The following is a 10,306-nucleotide window of genomic DNA, read 5'->3' as shown; positions in this document are numbered from 1 at the left end:
TTTCTGGTTTCCTAAAACCCCTGCAATTAGATTGCAGACATTTCTTATTACCAACTCTACACACAAGGAATTCAATGGGATTCTCACTAAACATGTGTTTAACAAAAAAGAAAACTTTTACCTAATTGTTTGATTGTCAGATACTTAGGGCAATTTCTTACCCAATGTCCATTCTCCTTGTGATAGAAGCATATACCTTTGGCCTCGCATTTGGACTTGTTCCTAGCTTCATTGATACCATTGGCAAATGCTTTGTAATTTTTCTTGGTCTCTTTTTTCTCTTCATTACCTTTCGATTCAGAGAAAGAAATATCACCAACCATCATACCAAGCTTAGGTTCCATCGTGCTATCCGCTACAACACTCACCAATTCAGATGCAGATCAAACCTCTTTGCCTTTAAGCTTATGTCAGAATTCCTCAAAAAAAAAAAAAAAAAAAAAAAATGCATCATTCATTTAAGGACTTCATCAATCCTAGATTTATCATCAACCTCGGAACTTAATAAACCCAATTGTTTCAATTTGACAACTTCATTATGTATTGAAACAACTTTAGCCACCTTGGTATCAGTGTCCTGTTTGGAACAAAATTTTGTTTCCCAAATCTTACTTCTAGATATTCCAAGATATCTAAAGCAAATGCAAAGTCTTGCAACTTTTCATAAAGCTCAAGTATTAATTATATTAAGATGAAATCTCTTGCCACATCATTAATATGCTCCTACTGATTGTCTTTGTTAACAACATCATGAGTGACTTTTAATGCAGGATACTCTCGATGACCTTGCACAAGAAAGTGTCCTTCTATTGTCATAGAATTATTATAATCCTGTTAAAATTCCTTATAGGTAGACTAAAAAATTATAATGAAAAGACCAACAAGCATTTTAGAAGGATTAAATGATGAAAAAATTGAAAAATAAAGAACAATATCAAGGCATATATCAATTTAGCAAATATATAATATGAAAGCCCAATGACAACATATAATATTAAAATTGCAACGACAACCTAATCATGTAATTAAAAACACCATCCGCAGGGAGCATAGCCCATGGCGAAGGCGAGATATCCTTAACTACCATGATTAGGCGAGATCAATTCTAATTATTAATATCCTTTAGATATTAACATTTTGCCGCTTTATCTTTAGTCTCAAACTTTAAGATAACACGGCTCCACAAAGAGGTTAATATCCTAAATTAGTCAAGTATATATAATCAAGTAGATATGACGTGATTGTCAAGTAACTTCAGTACAGCTTGGTCGCTCTCGATACATAATCACACCTCCTATATCCCTTAAGGAAGTCTAATCTTGTAATCCGCAAAGTAAATAAACTCTCCACCAAAAGGAGGGCTCCTGGTCAAGGTGAGATGCCTTTAATTCATCATTACTATAGACCTATGATGAAGACCTTGAGATACAATTATTGAATCTCTCTCCCACTTGATATTTTAAACTTAAGAGTTTTATTTTCAACAATCGTAATCACTTTGCAATTGTAACTTGCCTTTCTAATCGGATTACCTTCCAAATCATATAAGCGATCCCAACTTTGTTAGGTTCCTTAATTCATTAGGTTCTAAGCATTTTATATACTAATTAATCTAATTACTTTCCTAAATAGGAGCCCTATTTAACAAGATATAGTTGACCTAATTAAATTAGGAATCATTCTTTCATAATGAACTTTGTCATATATTAGGTTCTTGTAGTTATATCTCTCACTCCCATTAAGGAAAACATTATAAACCCTAAAAGATTTCATCCAAACTAGACATGGTTATCCTAACCAACTTAGGTTACCTCATTCCAATCACGTTTGAATAATGCCCTAGGTTTTATGGAGTTTCAACTCCTAAACCAATCTTTATTCATAACTTTCTTAAATTGTGAATCTTAAACATCACATTCCAACTTTGTTGGAATTCTTCATGTCTAAGTCTTGTGAAAAATTCACAACCAATTGTTTAGGAAATTATCACAACCCCAAAATATTCTTAGGAAAAAGAGATCCCAAAAATATTAGGTTAAGGATTTTTGGATCCATACTTTTAGGGTTTATGGATTAGGGTTAGAGTTTGGAAAAATCCTAAAATTAATCCATAGGCTTGCCGTGTTTTGGATGTATGGCACCCTAGGTACTACACGCCAAGGGTGGCAACCGGCCACCACAACAAGGTGGTGCCATAATCACAGGTTAGACCTCTGGCTCATCTCTTTGCTTGGTTGTGAGTAAAACTCATGTCCTAACACTCATGGTGATTAAATTACTATGCTTCCCAAAACATTAATGAATGCAAAAATATGAATCGATAATACAAATCTCTTTTCAAATCATTGACAACATAGAAACCATGCACTCAAAAATCAATACAAGATTGATTTCATACCCATGTGTTTTAATATCAAGAACTTGAAATAAAATATCAAGTACTTCTAAAACATATCCAAACAACTTGTAAACTTATTTTATTTTGATAACTAATATGTTATATACCACATATAACATATTAGTCAAATAAATTTCTATCCTGGATTATGCATCCAAAAGAAATCTTACAAGTTCAAACATGTACCAGAAATTTAATATTCTAGACTTTGTACATGTTAGTGGAATTTAGAAAACGTGTTGAGAATAAATTCAAAACATTGATCCAAATTTTCTAATGTGTTAAACAACCTTTCTACATGTGAAATAAATTGTCACATTATTTTTTAAGTACTCAAAAGTCTAGCTAAAAAATTAAGACAAAACAGTTGCTGCTCGGATTCAAAAAATTCCAAATTCTGTCAACGAATGTTAATGGGATGAAAACTCTTTCAATAAAAATCAAAACATAAATTTGTTTTGACCATGGTGTCAAGCACTATTTTTTTTTTTACGTGTAAAACTAGCGCCCAAATATTTTTAGGACTTGTCTAAAACATCCCACAAAAATCGTAATCCTTGCAAAAATTGTTGAAAAATACAGCAACAGTGTTTCAAACGGTAAATTAAAATTAAAATACCAAATGTGCTCCTAATTACTTGAAACGTTTTAGATCAGATCCTTACATGTTAGTAAACATGTTTTAGGACCAAGAACACACTAAAAATGTTCCTGGCATTTGATTAGTGGCAATTTTAATTGCCACTAATGCAGTGTCTAGAAATTTGCAGTTACTGGCATATATCACATATGCCAGATTATCCTAGCATAATAATTTGCATCAAGGATGAAGCATGTTGTGCCAGGAATTACTTCTGGCACAACATCCTTCATCCTTGAAAGAAAACATAATTGAATGGAAAACTAATGATAAAATGAGGAAATAATAAAATAAGAACACAAGGAATTGTACGTGGTTCGGTCTATGACCTACGTCCACAGGATAAAACTCAAAAGGCTAAATTATACTTTTATTCATTGATAGATTTACAATACAGAATACTCCTATTTATAGGAGAATTGAGATAGGTAAGAATGGTAATCAATTTTGATTGATTTGATTACATCAAACCCAATTACAATAACCCTTATAAAAGGAAAGTATTATATAATATATTTTATTTCAATGTAGGAAATATATTCACAGGAAATATTGTACAATATCAATATAATATTAATAAGAAATATATTCTTCTAACATCCCCCTACAAACTCAAGGTGGAAGATTCTGAAATCTTGAGTTTGATTTTTTTTTTTTTCGTCTTCCTCCTTCTTCGTCCTTCCTTTTTCCTCCTTCGTTCTTCTTCTTCTTCGAGCCAACTGTGAGCTAAATAAACCAGGGTAGCGAGGTTTTGGGTAGTACCTCAAAGGCTAAACACATAATGGGCCATTTATGGGCCAAAGAAATGGGTCATCTATGTGCCAAATAAATGGGCCATCTATGGGCCAAAGAAAGAGGCCATATATGGGCCAAAGAAAAGAAGCTAACTGTGAGTTAAAATGGGCATCGATTTTAGGGAATACCTCAAACACCAAAAGAAATGTGAGGCCATCTATGGCCAAAGAAAATGAGCCAACTGTGGGCTAAAATGGGCATGAATTTTAGGGAGTACCTCAAATGCCAAAAGAAAGGTGGGCAAATTAGACTATTTTGATTTTTTTTTTTTTTTAATTTTTTTTTTTTTGAATCGGGTAGGACCCAAATCATCATCTTCTTCTTTTTCTTCTTCTTCATCTGGGTTGGGTAGAACCCAAATCTGCTTTTCTTCTTCTTCTTCTTGTCCTTGGTCGGGTAGGACCCAAATCTTCTTCTTCTTCTATCTTCTTGTTCCTCCTCTGGGTTGGGTATAACCCAAATCTTTTTTTTTTTTTGAGCAAACATAACACAACAAGAATAAAAGAAAATCAAGGGTTTCTTCTTCTTCTTCTTCCTTTTTTTTTTTTTTTTTTTTAATAGAAAAACAAGGGACTTGCATGATCAAAGAAAGACCTAAAAAAAACCATGGGAGGCGGCTGCGAGGGACGGGACTCGGAGCTATGTTGTGGATGAGTCGATTAGTGGTAGATGGATTTGCAGTGGACGATGGCTGAGACGGCACGGCCTTGTATGGCGGCAGACTAACGGAGAAGATGGGCTTTGTGGAACTGAACCTGCCACAAAGGTGTCGGTATCATCATGTACGATGGTGATCTTTCTTTCTTCTCTCTCTCTCTCTCTCTCTCTCTCTCTCTCTCTCTCTCTCTCTCTCTTTTCTTCTTTTTTTGTCTAACAAACATAACGCAATAGGAATTAAAAAAAAAAAAAAAAAAAAAAAAAAAAACAAGGGTTTCTTGATTATGGAATCAATCCGAAACAAGGGATAAGAAATAGAACAAAGAAAAAAAAAATACACACTATTATCAAAGAAAATAATGGACTCTTTCATATTAAATCATAGACAAAGTAATGAAAGAACAAGAGAAGCATTAGGAAATAGAGAAAGAAAATAGTGATGGTGAAAAACAAAAAGAAAACAATGCCTGTCTAGGATAGAGATGACAGAAGCGTGAAAAGACAGGGAAAATAATAGAACAAAAATAAAGAAGAAAATTACACAGGACAATTTTGGATCTAAAGAAACATAGAGGTAAAAGGAAATGAAAAATTCACAGGACCATTGGATCGAACACTGGCGTTAAGCTATAGCTTTGATACCATAAAAGAATACTCCTATTTATAGGAGAATTGAGATAGGTAAGAATAGTAATCAATTTTGATTGATTTGATTACATCAAACCTAATTACAATCACCCTTATAGAAGGGAAGTACCGTATAATATATTTCCTTTCAATATAGGAAATATATTCAAGGGAAATACTGTACAATATCCATATAATATATTTCTTATATTAATAAGAAATATATTCTTCTAACAACCCTGGCGCATGGGCATGCCCCAGAAGCTTGCTCTCCCTAGCGCATGCCCATGCTCCAGGAATTGTTTTTTCTTCCTGGCACATGTTCATGTGCCTGGAAGAGTTTGCTCTCCTTGGCGCATGTGCATGGCCATGCGCCAAGAAGCCAGTAATTATATTTAATTAATTTGTATTAATCCCGTATAACCAAAAATTTTAAAACCTATAAAATCAGTTTCAAAAGCACCAAAATCTTGATAAACAAAAAATTAAACATCATACACAAATCCAGATAAATTGATTACTTAAACATGTTCTAATAAACAAATTCATAACCAAACTAAATATCATCCACAATAACTAAAAATGTTCTTACAAATAAACTTGTTGAGACAGTTTCCGATAGGTGACGTGTAGATCAGTGATTCATCAGAGTTCTCCCTCTTTTTTCTTCGATCTGCAAACAAGAACAAACACTACGTCGGGGGGGGGGGGGGGGGGGGATGCCGACAACCCCTATCCGATGCTTAAGTAAGTGTATTGTTCTTAGAGAAAATGCGCAGAGTAAGGTTATATAGATTAATCAGCGTACCTTAATGAATGAGGGGACCTTGGTATTTATAGAGACTAAGGAGCAGTTGAGATTATTCCTATATATGCGGGAATCGGTAGTTGATGAAGACGTGGCCTCGAGCGCACGGATATTCCGGGTTCCACGACCGCTAATCTCGGGCGTTTGATCTTATACGAGCGGCATGACATTGGTGAAGCTTCGGGCGCACGATCTAGTCTGATGTCGTGCGTCGTGTCCCTTAAATCACGAGTACTCCCGAGATAAACGTGGATGTTAGCACCGGTTGGTATCCGGGTCGGATAAGGCGGGTCGGGTGAACAGGTTAGGCCCTGATAATGTTGGCGGGCCTGGATGGATGAAATTCTTGAACCGCTCAGGCCCGGTCGGGCGGGCCCAATGGGCCTTGTGCTCGGGCTGGGCATGACTACGGAGGAGTACAATACTTTTCCCCAATAGCTACCCCCCAATTCTCTTATGCAAATTTTGTGCTTAAGAGAATTTAAGAACAATTAACCGTTTTTAACTGGCTTTATGCTCTACAACGGGGTTGGATGCATACAGCCGAGAATAATCAATTGGCCTTTGTTTTGTATCCCAAAATCGAGTCGGTGGCATACCTGGGAGGTTTCACCTTATCTTCTGCTTTAATCGAGAGCCTATGTTACCCTCTTTGATAATCCCGCTCTTTTCCTTTTATTTGAAATTTGAAATTCAAATTTGAAATTTTCAAATTTTCTTTTCTCATCGAAATCTGCGGGCCTCAGGATTTGCTGACGTGCGCCGGCCGCGCATTAAATGCGATGGGACGTCGGTTCGTCTTTTGAGACGTGTTGCAGTTGTACGCGTACAACCGGGGGCTCTTCGGCTGCCTGTTTGGAGGAAGGGAATTTGGGCGAGACCCTTCGACTACCGGTGATTGGAGACCGGCTAACCTGGGTCACCTGCTAATATAAATACTCTTCCCACACTTCGGCCATTCTTATCTCGAATTTTCTTTGAACTTCCAAACCTCTCTCGACTTCCTCCAAAATTCTACCGCACATTATTTTCTCATTTTCTCTTGTCAAATGTCTAACGTGGAGGAATTCGAAGCAGTCGACGACCCGGAGCTTGAAGAAGAAGATGCTCTGTTCGACGATGATGTGATGCCCGAACTGGGTGACAATCCGGTTCAGGGAGAGATGGTCCACCGGCCTCTTGTCCCCCTCGATCGTCGAGGGGCTTCGAGGATTCGTATCGGGGACGAGTTCCGTCTCTGGAACAACTATGGCATTCTTCCGGCAATCCTTCTCCACTTCCAGAATCCAGTCACCCTGGAGATCCAAAGTGGTGACGTCATTATTTATGAGCGGATGCTTACCGCCGAGCTTCGGCTCCCCTTTCCGGACATAGCTCGGGAGCTGGTGTTGTACCTCGGGGTCTCCCTGAGTCAAATCGCGCCGAACGCGTGGAGATACCTCTTCACGTCTTTCATCTTATGGCGTACGGTGTTGGAGGCCCGGATGACGATTCCGGAGTTCTTTAACATATACAGGGTCAACTATAAAAGGTAAGGTGTTGTAAAGTTCACCGTCCGGGAGAACCCGATTTTCATTTTCCTCTCCCAGAGTTACTCAAACAACCGGGGGTGGAGATCTGAGTTCTTTAGGGTCTCGGGTGAATGGGAGTCGGCTACACCCTTGGCGGAGTACCAGAGGATGTCCCGGGAGTGGAGGCCAATCCAAATTGACCTTAGGGAACCTCCAGCCCTGAATGCGACCGGGAGGAGGAGGGTTGCCACGATGTTGACCTTCTCCCAAACCCTGGCCAACGTCTTGAAGATTGACTATGATAACATCGTTACCGATGAGAACATGCGGAAAGTTCTCAAATATCAAATTCCCACCGGCAAAGTTTGGTACGACCGGAAGGGAAAAACAATGGTGAAGAAGTCCAGGAGCGAAGCAGTGGCTACCCCTCGAGCCAGGGCCTTGGAGGTTGCTCCTGTGTCAAAGAGGGGCGCAATGCTGATGCCGGGTTCCTCTAAGCCGAAGAGGGTCCACAAACCTGCAACTATCCAAAAAGGGGTGGTTATATCTGAGAGTCGTCCGGTTGGTGCTTCTTCCACAGCCGCTCCTTCTAGAGTGACCGAGCTTGCACTGGAGGTAGCAAAGGCTCCCGAGAAGGTGCTTTCGACATCTGCAGAGGCTCCCGAGAAGGAGTCGGCTGAGGCTGCCGGAGAAGAGTCTCACACTGTTCTAGCTTCGGCCGTTTCTTCGGAGGTGTCTGAGACTCGAGCTGATTGGTCCGGCGATTGCTCGACCGAGGCTACCCAAGCACCTGTCCCTGATGTGATCCACATAGAAGATGAACCCAAGGAATCCGGGAAGGAGGTTCGGAACTCGGTTAAGCTGAAGGGAAAGGAAAAGGTGCGAGGGTCACCGAAGAGGACCCGTTTCGCTATGGACCCTACGGAATACGCCCTCACTCGGGCGAGTGAAGCCGAACTTCTCTTCGGTCGACCGCGCTTCATTTTAACGACCATTCCAGTTACACAGCAGGTTCGGGCAAAACCCGTTCTACCCGATTCCTTTACTACGGCGGCGCCAATTACTGCGGAGCCGTCGAGTCAATCCTCGGTTGGAAAACCAAGGCTATTTTGGACCCCGAGGCCGGATTGATATCCGGGGTCCATCCACCAGCGGAGACCGAGGTATTCTAGAATCCGGGGCTAAGGATTTACCGGAGCCGATCGGAGACGGCTCAACTCCGAATTTGGTGAGGGGCCCCTCAAGAGCCAAGGAGCTTGAGGAACCACAACCCGAGGCTACTAACCCTTTGCCCAGTCGTGGAGAAGCCAGCACGTTCCAACAGGCAGGATTGATAGCGTCGCTACTAGAGATACTCCTGGAAGAGTCTTTATCTATGTCCGGGACTGGGTCGCCGGAGGAACTTGCGGAGGCACTTCTTCATGCCCAACTTCAAGTAAGCTTTATGAGTTGAAGATAACTTTTTACACTTAACTACTTTTCTTCTCACAAAGCTTTCTTTTTCTCTTTTTTTTTTTTAAAGGGCATAATAAGGTCGGTTGCTTTCTGGCAAGACCACCAAGTATCTACCGAGAATCAACTTTCTTTGAAAGCTAAGGTTACCGAGTTGCAGTTCCGGGTTCAGGAGGCTCGGGACAAGGACCTGACAACTGCCCGGAAGCAAGTGGAAGAGGCTCGGGCCCAAGCGCTTGAAAGTGAAAAGACCCTTGATCGGGTCTTGACGAACCTAACTGAGGCCAACGAGGCAAAGGCAGCTCTTTCTGCCCAGGTAACAAAGATGTAGTCGGATCTGGACTCATTGGCCGCCGAACATCAGACTCTATCTGAAAAGCAAAAGGAGGCTCATGCTAGGACCAAGAAGCTTCGGAAGAAGAGCCATCATTACAAGTCCAAGTCCAAGCGCTTGAAGAAGCAACTCGCTTTGGTCCCCTGGCTCCGAGGCCTCAGCTAGGGCCGAGGATCAAATTGGGGTTTTGAGAGCTTGAGGACTATGCTTCTTCACCCGGATGTTTTTAAAGTTGATCCAGAGATCGTGACTCCCGGTCTCATCGGGATACCAGAGACTACTACTGACGAGCTTCAAACCTTGGGTGTGGAGTTCTTTCCAGACGTGACAGATCGGACCGACGATGCTCCCAATCCATATCGTGATGATCTGACATCCGGGCCTTCTATCTCTGACTGTACTCTCGGAAATGAAGATGCCGAGGAAGTTGAGGCTGGTGACGAAGTTGACTCGCCAAGCAATCCAAACTTGTAAATTTTTTTTTTTGTATATATACCCAATTGTATTTTGAACTGAAGTTTTAATTTTTACAACCGAGGTAGCACGTAACTAAAAGTACTACTTTGTAATTAAAATTACCGTTTTATTTTGAAAGTGTTGAACTGTTGATGTACTACCGAGTCACCCCCCCCCCCCCCCCAATGACTTAGACAAATTTTGGATTTGTCTGAGTCATTACCGAGGAACTTGACCGGCGTGCGTTCCGAGACAGTTGTTTTTTAAACCGAGTGGAAATAACACTTTGATTTGATCTGGTTTGATTTGAACCGAGTCACCCCTCAATGCCTTAGACAAATTTCGGATTTGTCTGAGTCATTACCAAGGAACTTGACCCTCGCGCGTTCCGAGACGATTGTGTTTCAAACCGAGTGGAAATAGCACTTTGATTTGATCTGGTTTGATTTGAACCGAGTCACCCCCCCCCCCCAATGCCTTAGACAAATTTTGGATTTTTCTGAGTCATTACTGAGGAACTTGACCGGTGTACGTTCCGAGTCGGTTGTGTTTCAAACCGAGTGGAAATAGCACTTTGATTTGATCTAAGACAATAATCCAGAAAGAAAGATCTCTGTAGATTTCAAAG

Source organism: Alnus glutinosa, chromosome 7 (genome assembly GCF_958979055.1).
Source record: "Alnus glutinosa chromosome 7, dhAlnGlut1.1, whole genome shotgun sequence".
NCBI classification, from domain to species: Eukaryota; Viridiplantae; Streptophyta; class Magnoliopsida; order Fagales; family Betulaceae; genus Alnus; species Alnus glutinosa.
The sequence above is the reverse complement of the archived record's forward strand: the minus strand, read 5'-3'. Positions refer to the sequence as shown.